Genomic DNA, 17,129 nt, shown 5'->3' with positions numbered 1-17,129 from the left:
TGGCAGTCTGCTGTCACAAGGAAATGCAAAAGTGATTTCGCAAGAGAATTGGAGGTGATGGCCAGGTTCTGGCATGGCAACCTTCTTCGCCTGCATGCTTACTGCAATGAAGGCGACGGGCGGATACTGATGTTCTGCTACATGTCAGAACAATGGCATGGATCTCAACATATTTGGTACATATACAGATATACTCATATAATTTGCCCTGCCTATGATCAAGTTCTTTTCTGCAATTGTTGGTTACTATTGTTCTGTGATCCAATGCATAAGTAGTAAGTTGCGTGTAGATAAAGTTCTGGATAATAGAACTGCAAATTTGGACAATATACCTTTAGAGGAAACTTGTATCTCGACATGCTTGCCATATGAAGCTCATGGATGAGGAATTTCCTCTTCGTATTATTTGCGGGATGAACTCCAAAATTTTGTGGAACTAGCATTTCTAATAGTACAAAGCTGCTACCTTACTGCCAGTATTTAGGTGGATAGTCTCTGTTTTAAATTCCCAATACAAGTAATGCACTTCAAGAAGTTTTATTTAACTCGTGTCCTTGCTGCCAATAGCTGATTTGGTTTCATCGTGAGTACCCAAGTACTGCAGCTCTATTGCCGTTCATGGTTGTTGGCCTATCAATGGTTATTGTATTTGGTAGAAATGGGCTAGGGATGTTCTGGATGTGATGAGAAAATATGTTCTACGGTGGAGATCTATGAGTTGGGAGCCGTGAGTTGAGTGATGGGCGGAAACTATATAGGTAAGAACACTAAGACATGCAGTTGGAAATATCACAATACAGTTAATCGGCAATAGCAGTCCAGGAGGTGAGCCTGGTGGGGGGTCCGGATCTGAAATCGGGTGCAGCTGCCCAGTTGGCATTGCGGGATTCGGTGATGTAGAACCACTCCTGCTGCCACACCTTGACCGTCTCCACGATTGCCCCTTTGGGCCAGACGGTGTTGGGGAGTTTGCTCACCATGGCCCCGCCGCAGTCCGCGTGCTGCCCGTCGACCACCTTCGGCTTCATGTTGAAAACTTTGAGCCATAGGCCGAAGTGTGGGGGGAGGCGGAGTAGAGCCTCGCACACGATGATGAACGCCGAGATGTGGAGGAAAGAGTTCAGGGCTAGATCATGGAAATCCAGCCCGTAATAAAACATGAGGCCACGGACGATGGGGTGAGGAGGAAACCCTAGCCCGCAGAGTAAGTGGGGTATGAATACTACTCTCTCGCCGGGGTCTAGGGTAGGTTTGACCTGACCTTTGTTGGGGAGCATGTGCGCGATGTCCGCAGACAGATACCCCACGCCTCGGAGACCCTTGACGTCCTTCTTAGTGACGGAGGAGGCCCCCCACTTGCCCTTGGAACCAGATCCAGATATGGCCGCGGAGGTTGGTGGCGGGGGGAAAGGTTGAGATTTCGGGCGCTGGAGCTTAGAGGAAGGGAAGGTACAGGAGCTAGGAGAAAGGCGTGGGAGAAAGAGAAGGAATCTTTACCCTCTTATATAGGCGGTGAAATGCCAAACGCCACCCCTCTCAAGCCTTAAAACTCGCCAGTTCCTGAAGAGATCGTGCGAGTGGCATGGTTGGATTATCCAAAACCGTATTGATGAGGATCCCGTAATGGGCAGGCACGATCTCTGTTTTGACAAGACGTGCCAATGGAGGCTATGCCTCGAAATGCGAAGCGGGAGGCGTGAAAACCGTTCGAAATGTTAAGAGGCCATATGCGATGTTTCCCTCAAAAAGTTGTCAGTAAAAAGACATTGTTTTATTTGGATATATTGCCTTCGTGGCTAAGGGTTGTAACGATTATACAGAGCCGGATACAGTTCCTTTGTTCATGGAATTGTTTCAAAGTGTTTTAAGAGGAGGAACCAGCCCTACAATGCCGAAGACAATCCGCATGCCGAATACATCGTCATCGAAGACTGGTTCAGGGGCTACTGAGGGAGTCCTGGATTAGGGGGTCCTTGGGTGTCCGTGCTATTTGATATGGGACGGACTGATGGGCCGTGAAGATACAAGCAGAAGACTTTCTCCCTGTGTCCGGGTAGTACTCCCCTATGCGTGGATGGCAAGATTGGTGTCCGGATATGTTATTTCCTTCCCTTACAAACTAACTCTGTACAATCCTAGGTCCCTCCGGTGTGTATATAAACCGGAGGGTTTGGTCCGTCGAGGCTATCTGAATTCTCATAGGCTAGACAGCTAGGGTTTAGCCATTACGATATCGAGGTAGATCAACTCTTGTAACCCCTATACTCAACGAATATAATTAAGCAGGAAGTAGGGTTTTACCTCCTTTAAGAGGGTCCAAACCTAGGTAAATATTGTGTCCCCCTTTGTCTCCTGTTACCATTGATCCTCAGACGCACAGTTCGGGATCCCCTACCCGAGATCTGCCGGTTTTGACACCGACAGTCGTCCTCCCATAGAAGGAATTATCTTTAATCAAGAGGATATAATGCGTTTACGATATTTAGATCATGTTGCTTATAATGAAAATTTAAGAAAGAAGGTTCCCACCGATGTTTTAGTTAATCAGATTTCTGAGCTTAATGATGATTTATCTATACAAAACAACGGATTGGGTTTCTCTCTTGGACACAAGCTCATGACTTTTTGCCAAAAGATGCTTATAATGATGAGTTGGCCATACAATATGAAGGGCCGAAGGAGGAACCAATTCCTCCCGAAATCGATCATGGGGATTCGTATCCCATTAAATTTAGCCCTTTTAATTACTTTTTCTTACCTTAAAGAAAACTTGCAGCTGAACGAAGGGAGTATGAGATGAGTTTTCGAGATTTTCCTTATCATTATTACGATTACATCTAGATCTATTCATGTTTTATGCCTAGCTAAGCGCGTTAAATAATACTCCCTTCGTTCCAAAATATATTACTCAACTTTGTACTTACTTTAGTACAAAGTTAGTACAAAGTTGGGTCATCTATTTTGGAACGGAGGGAGTAGTCCTTGTTGGGAGGCAACCCAACTTTATTTTCTGTTTTTGCTTTTTAGGTTCTGTTTGCATGAATCATGGTTTATTAGAATACTCCATGTGCTTCACTTATATCTTTTGAGTTAGGAAAATTTGCTCTCGTGCTTCACTTATATCTTTTTAGAGCACGGCGGTGGTTTTATTTTATAGAAATTGATGAAGTCTCATGCTTCACTTATATTATATTGAGAGTCTCTAAACAGCATGGTAATTGCTTTGGTTATAAAATTAGTCCTAATATGATAGGCATCCAAGATGGATATAATAAAAACTTTTATATAAAGTGCATTGAAAACTATGAGAAGTTTGATTCCTTATGATTGTTTTGAGATATGAAGATGGTGATATTAGAGTGATGCTAGTAAGTAGTTGTGAATTTATAAAATACTTGTGTTAAAGTTTGTGATTCCCATAGCATGCACGTATGGTGAACCGTTATGTGATAAAGTCGGAGCATAAGATATTTATTGATAGTCTTCCATATGAGTGGTGGTCGGGGATGAGCGATAGTCTTTTCCTACCAATCTATCCCCCTAGGAGCATGTACATAGTACTTTGTTTCCATTACTAATAGATTTTTGCAATAAGTATGTGAGTTCTTTATGACTCATGTTGAGTCCGTGGATTATACGCACTCTCACATTTCCGCCATTGCTAGCCTCTCTAGTATCACGCAACTTTCGCCAATACCATAAACCCACCATATACCTTCCTCAAAACAGCCACCATACCTACCTATTATGGCATTTTCATAGCCATTCCGAGATATGTTGCCATGCAACTTTCCAGCATTCCGTTTATTATGACACGCATCATCATTGTTATATTGCTTTGCTTGATCATGTAATTGACATCGTATTTGTGGCAAAGCCACCGTTCATCATTTTTTATTCATGTCCCTCTTGATTCATTGCACATCTCGGTACATGGCGTATTCATGGGAGCCAGTAAATAACGCGTCGCGTATTGCCGAAGTGCTATTAAAAGTAGCAATCGCGGCGCGCTAGCGGGCGACAGGGATTTCTGCAGCGCGTGGCTGCATGTCCTGAAAATTTACGTCCAGCTTCGGGGTCACTACAAGAAAAGGCGACATCTATCTATGGCGAAACCTCTTGAAAAAAAGGTGGTGGCTAGGGGTCAAATGACTGAATTTTTTATTTGGCTCCGCCACTTTCGTTTTTCTTTGATAACCGGGCAACCGGCTAAAATCTGTGTGGGTTCATGCTAGAATGGGGCACCCGCCGTTAGCCGGTCCACGAGATGGATCAATTGTCTGGCAGGTACATACGGCCGCGATGACTCATGCAAGCAGCATTTGGCCGATGCGCATGTGGATGCGGCGCCGGTGTTAGCATAGGTCAACGGAAGATTCCTAGCTGTTATGTTGATATTTATGAGTAATATGATATGGTTGGGGTTGGTTGGATCATGTGAGTGGCGCGATGTGCATCCAGAAGACCAGCACGATTCATGGATCATGGTCACGTCCTACAATGCACAGATTGAGTGCATGCATGCTGCAGCCAGTGGCTTGCACAGATTAAATGTGTCGGCCAGTCCGATCGTGATATGCTTGTGCTACTCAAAGGTGCACTAGAGCTGGCCAAATAAGAAGATTACAAAAATTCATGAACATTATTAATTTTAAGTAGGGCAGAAATAACCAATCGATGAATTTTTATTTTGGGAAAGTCACTCTTTCCTTTGACAACCGGCTAAATTATATGACCAGCCTGCCGCATGCATGAAGTTGCAGTCTCCCTCTGCTAGTCTTGGCCGATTGATACGTGAAGTAGTAGGAGGCAGTAGCACACTAACTGGCCGACTCAACACATGAGTGAGTTCTTCGCTCTGGTGTGAATCCATCCAGCTGGACATGCATATACGACAACAATACACATAGACCAACGGAAGAACTAGTGCCACTATGCTGGCAATTTTGAGGACACAATGTTAGGAGAACACATGTGTTGAATTGACTCAATTGATGTTATGCTATGAGATACATTCGCCACGAGTTAATGGTCTATAACACAAAGAATGTTAGCGTTTGCATAATTCCTTAGACGATGAAAGTATCGAGTTCCTTCATGCTAGATTCATGAATTTTGGGGTTAGTTAAACATCATTCGTAATAGGGTGGCTATTACGGCAGCCTTTGGGTTCATAGAAAAGTAGAAGAATCACAACCAACTTTGCTTAGGATGGAAACTACAACATTTATTTACTTACACCTAGAGTAGACAACCATGCACTCTAGAAACTTCTATACCCTCTAGAGCTCTAAGCCATGATATTTAAGAATACTTAAATAGATACAAGACATACATAAAATATTAATTCATCTAAGTGGAATAAATAAATCTACAAAGACATATCATGTTCTTCCTATTTTGCTATATAAAATCACTAAAGTCTTAACCAATGATTTTGAAGAGGCATTATCTCAAATAAAAGTTTAACGAACGACATTTTGTACAATGTATAATTTATATTTAGGGATCCCTTATATTTAATATATGTCATTGATAAAATTACATAAGTATAATATTGTATCTTAATATTAACATATATTACTATATGTTTAGTTGTGCTGAATAGAATGAAAAATTGTACTAGTTAAAATTATTCGTGTAGAAAATGAGTTTTAAGAACAAAGATAAAAATGTTTAGTATGAGGGGGCCTTTCGTGGAGATTGTTATCCATTGCAATTGAGCTACACTTGTGTTGGGCCTTTCGTTTGTGTATTGTCATTTCTTTAAACAAATCAACCAAAATGTGATGAGGTTCAGCCGGTTTTATTACATTTGGTCTCTCAACCCTTAAGTTTGTTTCCATGAGAGCCTCTAGAACCATCAGCCATAGATAGCAGGCACATTTGCACAACTTATTCCAATTTTTAGCAAGCGAGTCATAGACAAGATCGATTGGCTGACACTGCTTAACTTTTTTTGTGATGGTGCTAAAGATGATTGTCTTGAAAACTTCAGACCGCGGCGCTTCACCAAAGAGTAAAAGAAGGAAGTGGACGGCTGCCACGGATTCTTCATCCTCATCCATGGTATCCTCATCCATGGTAGTAGCGTTCTGATAAATAGCATCGAGAACATCAACCCCCACCTCCATTGAATCAGTTCCAAATTTTGTATCTTCCCTGCAGCCAAACCGAAAACTATTTAGAATATATCACATGAAAGAAAGTATATCTAAAGGATTCAAACAAACAAAATTCTGGACTTACACAGCAGAATATGTTGAATGTTGTTTAGACAGCACAAATGTCCAAATATGTCCCAAATCTAACACAATAGCAGGTTCATCACAAAAGTAGCACCATTTTGCAGATTTGAACAAAACTAGAAGAGCATACACTCTCCAAGCCAAAACGTAACCAGAACAGTTCTGTCAGAGAAACTCCAAGAAACTTCCTTTCTTCCTAGAATCCCACACACGTATGATATGATATGTATTCTACAAAGTAAAGAATAATAGTCATAAGGATAGATGCATAGCATGTGGAACCATCAGAAGTAACATCAGGTTGTAACCAAACAGAAATGGCATAACCAACCAAACTACCAACACACATAAAAGAAACTAGAACATGATAGAAGAAACTCACTTTCATATTTTTATCAATATAGGATGTTACTGGAGTCCCATCATGCTTCTCCTCAGGGATAACTTTCCCACCAACCACAATCTCTGGCCTAATGTTGCACTTTTTGTTGCTCTCCAATGAGTGAGGAGAAATAGATAGATGATACTAATGAAGTTGCCCGTAAAGATGCTCAAACTGCTGTTTAGATGCATTTGCTGGCAGATAGTCATTTGAAAGATAATCTTTGATAAACTTTTCTCGATTCAATCCGGCTGGAGCAGTCGCCCAATCAGGAGGTGTCTTTGTTGCATTGTATCCGTAAGGAAACACAGGAATTTTCACAAGCACGCAACAAAGACACAATCTTAATTTTAGATTACTTCACATGATGACTGCACCAAGTGCACCACTTTTTCCCTAGCCAAAGCCGTTGCAGCTTCCTTTGCATTGTGTGCATTTGCTTTGAGATACTAGGAAACAAATGTACAACAAAGATTAGCAGGTTTTACACACACATTCAACAATTTGAAATAATAACAATGAAACAAGATATATGAAGAACCTCAGGTTTCTTTTTCGGCCGGCCCATTTAAGCAAGCTACTAGCTCGAACATCTGCCAAGCAAAACAGAGAAGAAAGCTAATGAGATTTTTTCATAGATGGAGCTGCAAGGAATAAAGAGGGACAACTTTAAGGAACATCTTGGAAAATAGGATCACAAGAAGTTAATTTCTTTCCCAAATGTTTATTTTACTTCACTATGATTTTCCTTTATAAATATAACATACAAAATATTGGATTACAGGAAACTTATTGATTCACAGATTTGCTGCATCTGGTACTCATATTTTACAAACAGACAGAGAAAAGAAATAACACAAGCACGTAATTCAGCTAATAACTGAGTGCATTATTAGCTGCATTCCCAGCTAATGAGATACTGTTATCAGATAAGCTTAAGGAAAATCTACTAATACTTGAATGACAAGAGGCTTTTTGTAAATGTATGCTTCACTTAAGTACTTCATCCATCCACTAATTTGAGATCATTTTTAACACTACTGTAGTGTAGAAACATGCCATTATATAATGGGACAGATGGAGTATAAAATTCAAGTTCCAGTCCCCAAACAACACTCAAGTACTGACTACCAATATGAGATAAAAAACAAGAGTTGATTATAGAAAAGCATCTTCTCAAGATGTGGAGTAAGACATGAGCAATAATTTTTAGTTGCCCTCCATTCTATAAATCGAGATGCTGTGGAGTTTTACAAATATATGCTTCATTAAAGCAAAAAATCTTTGACAAAACCTCCCAACACTAGTATCAAAAGATGACAATTTACACATGTATGCTTCATTTGACTGAATTCTACAGAACAGGCACCAAATATTAATCAGTACAAATACAAAAGTTTAACATAATATACATCAAATAACAGCGCACAAACTGACTCATATAGCAGCTGCAATTGGACAAGGAAATGACTGCAAACAATGAGCTTACCATGATTTTTTTGGTTTCCTTGCGGACGCACTTTGGAGTTAAATCTTGAAGATGGTCCAACAACCCAACCGATATCCAAATTGTATAGAAAAGACAACAATGCAAGGTAAACAGGGAAATTAAGAGGAAGGACTCATATTTAAACAGACAAACAAAACATACATTAAAAGAAAGAAAGAATACTAGCACATAATTCAGCTGATAAATAAGTGCATTACTAGTTGCCTTAATGCTAACACGACACTGCTTTTAGATATGCAGTAGCAAAGGAATAAAGTCAACAAGCTTGCAGAAAATATATAAACTTTAATGGCAAGAAGATACTTCATTTGACTATTACATTCAAATACTGACTATAGATCTGAAAGAGTTAACATGAATTGATTCTAAAAACGTCAAGCCTATTAAAGATGAGCCTCAAAAGAGGACAGGAGGAGGTAGGGGAGGGCCTCCCGCAGACGGCACATTTCCTACTTAGTGCTTTTTTTTGCATGCGTCCAATGAGGAACAAGAGAAGAGCTTGCAAAAGAGAATGGGTCACCTTTAAAATCAAACTCAGAAGCTAGGAGGGGGGTTCGGTGCCCTACTTCATCTTGCAAAGGAACAGAGGGAAGTAGTCCCCTTGTACTAATAGCAGGAGGAGTTTAGGAGGGGCTGCATAAGAAATATCCCGTGAGAAAACAAGATCCCTGTCATGAAGATCAAGAGGAAAGGGGGAAGATCAAGAGGAAGGGGGCAGCTCACCTGCCTGCTGCTTGGCTTGGCCTGCATCAAAACCAAACAGAGATGAAAGCTAATGAGATGCTGTAAGGAATAATGTTTAAGCGAACATGTTGTAACATAGAATCATATCAAACTCAACGGAGGGAGGGGGCACCACCAGCAACCAACCTAGGGTTGGATAGAAGCAAGCAGCCAAGCACAAGGAAATGACAAGGAAACTAGATCCCAATTTATATGATGAGGAAGGTGAGGGGGGAGGGGGCAGCTCACCTGACTGACTGCTGGTTGGCTTGGCGTCGAGGGGGAGGAGGAGCCGCTCTGCTCCTCTCCGTCGAGGGGGACACTAACTCGAGCGGAAATGACGGCGGTGCTGTGGAGGGACAACGGCTAGGTTAAGCTTGGGGTGGTGAATGAATGGGAACTGGAAGGTGGGCCCAAATGGGTAACACGTACCTGGGCTGCGTTTTGGTGGCGGGCCAGAGCCACCAGGATAGGATAGGATGGGCCATTCGCAGGCCTTAGCGGTAGTAGCCCGCACATCCACTCGCGTCGTGCCTTCGTGAAGAAGAATCTGTAGCTTGGATTGCACGACGAGACGATGTGACCGCCGACTGAATCTCATCGGTGCTGATGCGGAAGGAGATCACTCGTAGGATCGGCCGGCGAACCAAGGGCCATCAGACCACCACCGGCGATGGACGTGGCGAACGGCTGATACGAGTGAGAGAGATTAGATTTCTGGAGGAGGGAGGGAGGGAGGTTGGATGCGCAGTGGAGAAGAGGATGAGATGGAGATTAGGTTAAGGGTGGGTGTTTATATAGTACCGTGAAGGAGGAGGTGGAGGTGGAGGTGGGGCATTAATCACCGTGGGGCCCGCGGGTTAGCGTGTCACGATCTCAGATCCGATCCACCTTCCCTCTCGCACGCGACAAAAGCATGAATGCGTGCAATTACCGACGCATCATGCATGCATTCAAGTACTCAATTACCAAGGAGACGTGCCAAATAGTACTACTCTTGTGCCAGCCTTCCCGTGATGCAACCTACCCCAGCAGCGCAGCGCAGCGCAGCGTGATGGATGGATTGATTGAGAAACAATAATAAATGCGTGCCAGCCTCCCCGTGATGCAACCACCCCCAGCAGCGCAGCGCAGCGTGATGGATTGATGGATTGATTGAGAAAAAATAATTACTACTACTCCATAAATACTACTCCTCTCCCCAAACTTGTAGCAGCGGTCATTTCTCCTTCCTTTTTTATTTTCATTCATTCCATGCAAAGAAAAGGAAAGAAAATAATAAAAATAATACTTTCACTTTCTTTTTCTAATCATCTCCAATGGATGGATGGATTGCCCTTCCTTCTTGTTGACCACTTAAGCATGCATAGGGTACAGCTCAGCAGAGTTTATTTTGCACATAAACCAACACAGTTTGTTTACTAAACTTGTACTACTATATATATGTGCAAAGGAACGTCCATTGACACATACATCGCCTCCTTGTCATAGTTTTGGCCACTCAACCAATTTTGCACAATATCTATGTGTGGGCACACAGAAAAATAGTGGACGAATAAAGTTACTACTCCCTCCGTCCAAGGAATGGATGTATTTTAGTTCTAGATACGTCCATTTGTATCCATTTCTCCGACAAGTATTTCCGGACGGAGGGAATATATGGGTACAAATCTGCTCCGAGCTAGCTAAATTGAATCAAAATACATGGTCAAAACAACAAGCGAAGAGGAGGCAACAGAGATCAATAGACTCTTCATCACCAACAAAGCCTCCTATTCAGATCAACAACAACATAAGTCTTCTTTTTGTTGTTGTTGTTGTTGTTGTTGTTGTTCTTCTTCTTCTTCTTCTTCTTCTTCTTCTTCTTCTTCTTCTTCTTCTTCTTCTACTTCTTCTTCTCTACCTTGAACCTTCAACTCATACTCTCTTTCTGTCGGGGATATACCCCGCGGTGTAAACCGGCAGGAAGTTAACCCGGCCGGACTTGGCGGTTTATCTGAAGACCCCGCTAACACTTGGCGAGTTACTGGCGACCCGCCCTGATCTGGCGGTTTACAAGCAACCCACCTGGTCATTATGACTCACTTGTGATCCGGCGTGCGGGACAGACAGATGATAAGGCCCTAGGCCCAGAAGGTCGGTTCACGTTTATGTTGGGGAACGTAGTAATTTCAAAAAATTTCCTACGCACACGCAAGATCATGGTGATGCATAGCAACGAGAGGGGAGAGTGTTGTCTATGTACCCTCGTAGACCGAAGCGGAAGCGTTGACGCAACGTAGAGGAAGTAGTCGTACGTCTTCCCGGTCCAACCGATCCAAGCACCGTTACTCCGGCACCTCCGAGTTCTTAGCACACGTTCAGCTCGATGACGCTCCCCGGGCTCCGATCCAGCAAAGCTTCGGGGAGGAGTTCCGTCAGCACGACCGCGTGGTGACGATCTTGATGTTTAACCGTCGCAGGGCTTCGCCTAAGCACCGCTACAATATGACCGAGGTGTAATATCGTGGAGGGGGCACCGCACACGGCTAAGGAACGATCATGAAGATCAACTTGTACGTCTATGGGGTGCCCCCTGCCCCCGTATAAAAAGGAGTGGAGGAGGGGAGGGCCGACCCTCTCTATGGCGCGCCCTAGGGGAGTCCTACTCCCACCGGAAGTAGGATTCCCCCTTTCCTAGTCCAACTACGAGTCCTTCCATGTATTAGGAGTAGGAGACAAGGAAGGGGAAGGGAGAAGGGAAGGAAGGAGGGGGCGCAGCCCCTCCCCCTAGTCCAATTCGGACTAGGCCTTGGGGGGGCGCGGGCCTGCCCTAGGCAGCCCCTCTCACTTTCCCGTATGGCCCAATAAGGCCCAATACTTCTCCCGGCGAATTCCCGTAACTCTCCGGTACTCCGAAAAATTACCGAATCACTCGGAACCTTTCCGAAGTCCGAATATAGTCGTCCAATATAGCGATCTTTACGTCTCGACCATTTTGAGACTCCTCGTCATGTCCCCGATCCCATCCGGGACTCCGAACTCCTTCGGTACATCAAAACCTTAAGCGTGCGGACCCTACGGTTCGAGAACAATGTAGACATGACCGAGACACATCTCCGGTCAATAACCAATAACGGAACCTGGATGCTCATATTGGCTCCTACATATTCTACGAAGATCTTTATCGGTCAGACCGCATAACAACATACATTGTTCCCTTTGTCATCGGTATGTTACTTGCCCGAGATTCGATCGTCGGTATCTCAATACCTAGTTCAATCTCGTTACCCTCAAGTCTCTTTACTCGTTCTGTAATACATCATCTCACAACTAACTCATTAGTTGTATTGCTTGCAAGGCTTAAGTGATGTGCATTACCGAGAGGGCCTAGAGATACCTCTCCGACATTCGGAGTGACAAATCCTAATCTCGAAATACGCCAACCCAACAAGTACCTTCGGAGACACCTGTAGAGCACCTTTATAATCACCCAGTTACGTTCTGACGTTTGATAGCACACCAAGTGTTCCTCCGGTAAACGGGAGTTGCATAATCTCATAGTCATAGGAACATGTATAAGTCATGAAGAAAGTAATAGCAACATACTAAACGATCGGGTGCTAAGCTAACGAATGGGTCATGTCAATCACATCATTCTCCTAATGATGTGATCCCGTTAATCAAATGACAACTCATGTCTATGGTTAGGAAACTTAACCATCTTTGATCAACGAGCTAGTCAAGTAGAGGCATACTAGTGACACTTTGTTTGTCTATGTATTCACACATGTATTATGTTTCTGGTTAATACAATTCTAGCATGAATAATAAACATTTATCATGAAATAAGGAAATAAATAATAACTTTATTATTGCCTCTAGGGCATTTTTCCTTCAGTTTAATGGTGGGCCGGTTTAAAAGGTAAGGCATGAGGAATATTTGTCTTACAAGGAGTTAAGACCTGGACTTATATCCGGTTTGTATTAGAGATAGACTAGTCCTAATCCTAATAGAACTCCACATGTAAACCGCCCCTTCAACATATATAAGGAGGGGCAGGGCTCCCAAAGAGGGACAAGCTACAAGCAACAAGAAACAATATCTAGGCTAGACACAAAGAGGAGAGCCGGTTTACGGCGTCTCACTCATGATGATAATGAGACCTAGCCTCAAACAGCATGTAGGGTTTTTACCGGATGATGTTTCCCGGGGCCCGAAGCTGTCTAAATCCTTGTCTTGCGTGTTGATCCGCCATGCGTCTCTCGTCCCACTCAACCCCTCTCAAGGTACCACATAGATGCGTTGGCCTCGCGATTAAGTCCTTACACTAGGACATCTGCCGTGACAAAACCACGACAGTTGGCGCCCACCGTGGGGCCCGCGCACGGTGGTGTTGAGTTCTTGAAGGGATCTCTCCGAGGAATCGAGAAGCTCGTGATTAATCAGTTGAACCGGCACAGAGGAAATCGCATAGGATAAACCAGCATGGGATAGCCATAGGCAGAGCCGATAAATCATTGCTTTTGGATTAAAGCTGGAGTTATACAGCAGTACGCGCCTCTACGTCTGGATGATCCGGCGAAACCGAATTGAAGACAAGATAGACATCGGAACTATTAGAGGGCCGGACGTGCTGCAGCAAATTGGAATAAAAAAAATTAGAACTATTAAAGGGCCGGACGTGCTGCAGCAAATTGGAATAAAAAAATCAAAGTCAAGGAAAGGAAATAGAGCCGTCCGTAACTCGGACTCATCCATCAACTGTGCCTGCGCCCTCGAACCGCCTGTTTGTTCCGAGCCGCTACGGCCTCCCATCACTGCCGGGCCGGTCGTCGCCGTTGACCTGCCGGCGCTTCTCCTACCGCGTCGTGGCTCCCCCTCAGCTGCAGCAGAGCCGAGCTTCCATCTGCCTACGCTGCCTTGTTGGGTCGCACGGTGCCTCGCGTCTTCGCCGCCGTCTTACCCCTCTGGTGAGCTGCCATGCTGTTGTGGCCGGGCTATCCACCTCCGCGGTGGCGACCTGGTTTCCGCTGCTCGTATCTGCTGTTGCGGTTTCTGAGTTGTACCAACCTGCCGAGACCGAATCACCTCGCTCCGCCACCGGTTTGTCTCCACTACATCTACAGACCGCTGCTGTTCTGCCCTAAATCGCCGTTGCAGCTGCTTCTGATCAGACCATCATCAATCGAAAAGGTAGTACTAACGTGGTGGTCAAGGCTGGTTTGCAAGATTAGATCTTCTGTCTCCTGCTGCACTACATGGGATGCTAGTGCTAATTCAGTACATAGCAGATTTTTTCGGTCTTCAATTACTACGCGAGATGCCAGGGTTAATCCGGCGTGCAACGACTAATTGAGCGGATTGAACCGAGCACGACCCGGAGAAGTTCTCAGTCGTGCGGAGTCGGCCTCGCTTCCACGCTCCACATCAAATCATTGCCGTGCCTCCGAGCCATGACAGTCGGCCTGTACCACTGCTGAATCGCCACCCTTGGGAGTTTTCCTTAAACCGCCCCGTTTAACCCACCGGCGTGGCCCTGAGTCACCTTTGCCTGATGCATTTGACTCTCTACTAGTTCACCGTGGCTACGAGCCGCCATCGCCCTCAATGCGGCAATCGATGCACCTCTTCATTTGCTTTGAGCCGCCGGTGTTTCTCCATCCCGCCACCGGTCGAACAGCCGCGCCGGTCCCGCTTCTAAACCGCCTGCGTCGTGAGTCACCTCTGCTCCGACCTGCGCGGGGACTCCGCGAACGCAGTGGCTCTTTGCCGGGTCATGGGAGCCCTAGGCCGTGGCCGCGTTTCAACTCCATCTCGCCATCGCGGGCCTGCCAGGCGCATTTCCGAGCCGTCCCCGATGCCGGTCCGTGTCGCTGTGGTTCCGCCCATCTTGTCCTTGAACCGCCGTCCCCGTATTCCTCATGATGCCCGAGTCACCGCACGGGGCGCCGACCCGTTTCCGCTTCGTGAACCGCCTTGAGCTGCCGCGAGACTCCTGTGAACCGCTCTGGCTCCTGCCGGTTCACCTTTGCTGCTACGGACTCGGCTGTTGTGACCCGCCTCCCGGTTGTTGTCTCATCCTCATGCTGCCGCCTCCGTCGCAGGATAACCCGGAGGGATTCTGCTTGAACCGCCGGGACCATATTGAGTTGCCGACCAGCCTAAGCCATCTCTGTCGCGATGAACAGATCATCCGTTGTCCGAACAAAAAACATCAGGTGATATCCATCTAAATCTAGTTTCTTGGTATATATTATTTTTATCAAGAAAACAATTACTTTGGACCGGATATTTTGATATGCAGGACAATTATTCATTACAAAATTATACCATGGGTACGGAGTACGCGCTGGCAACGTCCTGCCCGGTGTTCATCCGTGCCACATTACACGGTGAATGGATGCGTGCAAGACGCCGCCCTTACGGCCCGGTTTACATCAGCTTGCCGGGACCGCGCCTGCGTTTGTCTCGCCCGTCCGAACCAGTTTACAATGCCGCGGCTGAATCATCTGTCCGAGCTGCCTCTGATGCTGCGGTCATCTTTGCTGTCCGTCTCTCGCGGTCTGGTCTACATCAACACGCCAGGCCGCACCTGTCTGCATGAGCTATTTACTGAGTATAAAGCCAGTCACTACTTGGGTAGCCCGGTTTTCTTTCAAATTGGAGGCAAATTATCATCAACCGCCGTCTGCACTGGATGGCTCAATGAGCAGCACACAAGTCGCCACCACTACAGTTTGATTAACTTCAAATCGCCAGTTGGAAGGAACCATTGGCCGAGTTGCTGACACGGCTCATACGGGATCATTTATAACCCGCCGCAGTCACCTCAACCTTCTGTGGATTCACATTGTGCTATCAACATCAATGATATACAAGTTATGCCGGTTTATATCACGGTCAAATATGGAGAGTCTCAAGCGAACTCCTCGAGTCACCTTTGAGACTCGGGGGCTACGATGACATGACTCAGCAAACCTTGCCAGTTTCTGCCGGTTTAAGAAACCCAGGACGATGGAGGGAAAGATAACCCGGTCCCGGAGGCTACTGTTATATTGATGAAAATTTAAAGGCCGTCAGATAATTTCCGGCTTAGAAAGTATATGACAGTTACAAAATCCCGGCTCAATGAAGAAGATCCGGGTCATCAGAAAGGATTCCGGTTTAAAATCCGGCTCAAGGGAAGTCAGTCTCACTGAAGCTCTCAAATATCCGGTTTACAATCCGGTTCAAGATAAATCTATTCTCCCACAAAGCTCTGAAGCGCTCAGATCCGGTTTAACAAGGTCCGGTTCAAAAAGGAATTAACTTCTCGCAAGTTCGAGTTTAAAGGCCGTCAGAAAATTTCCGGCTGAAAATGAAGATTCCGGTTTAAAATCCGGTTCAAGGGAAGGATGTCTCCCACAAAGCTTTGAAGCTCTCAATATCCGGTTTAACATCCGGTTCAAAAAGGATTTATCTCTTGCAAAAAGTTAAAGGGTGCCAAAAAGGACCTGCTGCCATGATGCGCGGTTCAAACATGGGTATCATGCCTTATTGGCTTATCGTATTATTGATCACTTGGGGGTTGGTCATGTCTGAACCATAGTCACACCTCTTGATTGGCTCAATGCCACAACGTCACTTGGGGGCTTGGTCGTATCCGAACCAATACAACACCTTTTGATAGGAGAAAGCCAGAAGATCACTTGGGGACTTGGTCATGTCTGAACCTGTCACACCTCTTGATCGGCCTAAGGCCACAGAATCACTTGGGGGCTTGGTCAAACCCGAACCATTGCCACGCCTCTTGATCGGCATAATGCCACTGTTTCATTTGGGGACCTGGCTGACTTGAACCATAGCTACGCCTATCGGGGGCTTGGTCGTGTCCGACCATGGTAACGCCACTTGATCAGCTCAATAGCCTCTTTTTGCAAATGGTTTTATCATTGCCTTTGCTTGAAATTTTGTTTTGATAAATATTTCTTTTGTTGCGTTTTTAAATCGACAATTCTTAAACCGGTTCGACTGTCAAATTACAAATTGATGGAACATGGTCAAATCTTAATCCGGAGGCTATCTGCCCGGTTTGATTTTCTGTTACCATCCTATTATGGAGTAAACCGGTGTTTATCAACCCGGCTCGGCTTTCAACTACAAGTTGTCAGTACATGATCAAGTTATAATCCGGAGACTATGAGCCCGGTCTGGTTTGACTATGAGTCGCCAGTATTATATGTGGTTAAACCGGTGTTTATCATAACCTAGTATGGTTTTATCATAAACTGACACAATATGGAA

The 17,129-nt window shown here is 45.0% G+C and overlaps 1 long non-coding RNA gene across 1 annotated transcript; it reads right to left on the bottom strand.

Annotated features, from left to right (window-relative positions):
• Nucleotides 1–5,291: 5,291 nt before the first annotated feature.
• Nucleotides 5,292–9,613, bottom strand: LOC123191236 (uncharacterized). Its single transcript, XR_006496770.1, has 8 exons — nt 9,296–9,613; nt 9,113–9,212; nt 8,864–8,884; nt 8,120–8,773; nt 7,172–7,223; nt 6,631–7,079; nt 6,250–6,479; nt 5,292–6,162 (listed from the first exon to the last, which is right to left on the bottom strand). It is a non-coding gene; the product is annotated as an uncharacterized lncRNA (long non-coding RNA).
• Nucleotides 9,614–17,129: the final 7,516 nt, after the last annotated feature.

The sequence above is a fragment of the Triticum aestivum genome, chromosome 2A, assembly GCF_018294505.1.
Source record: "Triticum aestivum cultivar Chinese Spring chromosome 2A, IWGSC CS RefSeq v2.1, whole genome shotgun sequence".
Taxonomy (NCBI): domain Eukaryota; kingdom Viridiplantae; phylum Streptophyta; class Magnoliopsida; order Poales; family Poaceae; genus Triticum; species Triticum aestivum.
The sequence above is the reverse complement of the archived record's forward strand: the minus strand, read 5'-3'. Positions and strand labels throughout refer to the sequence as shown.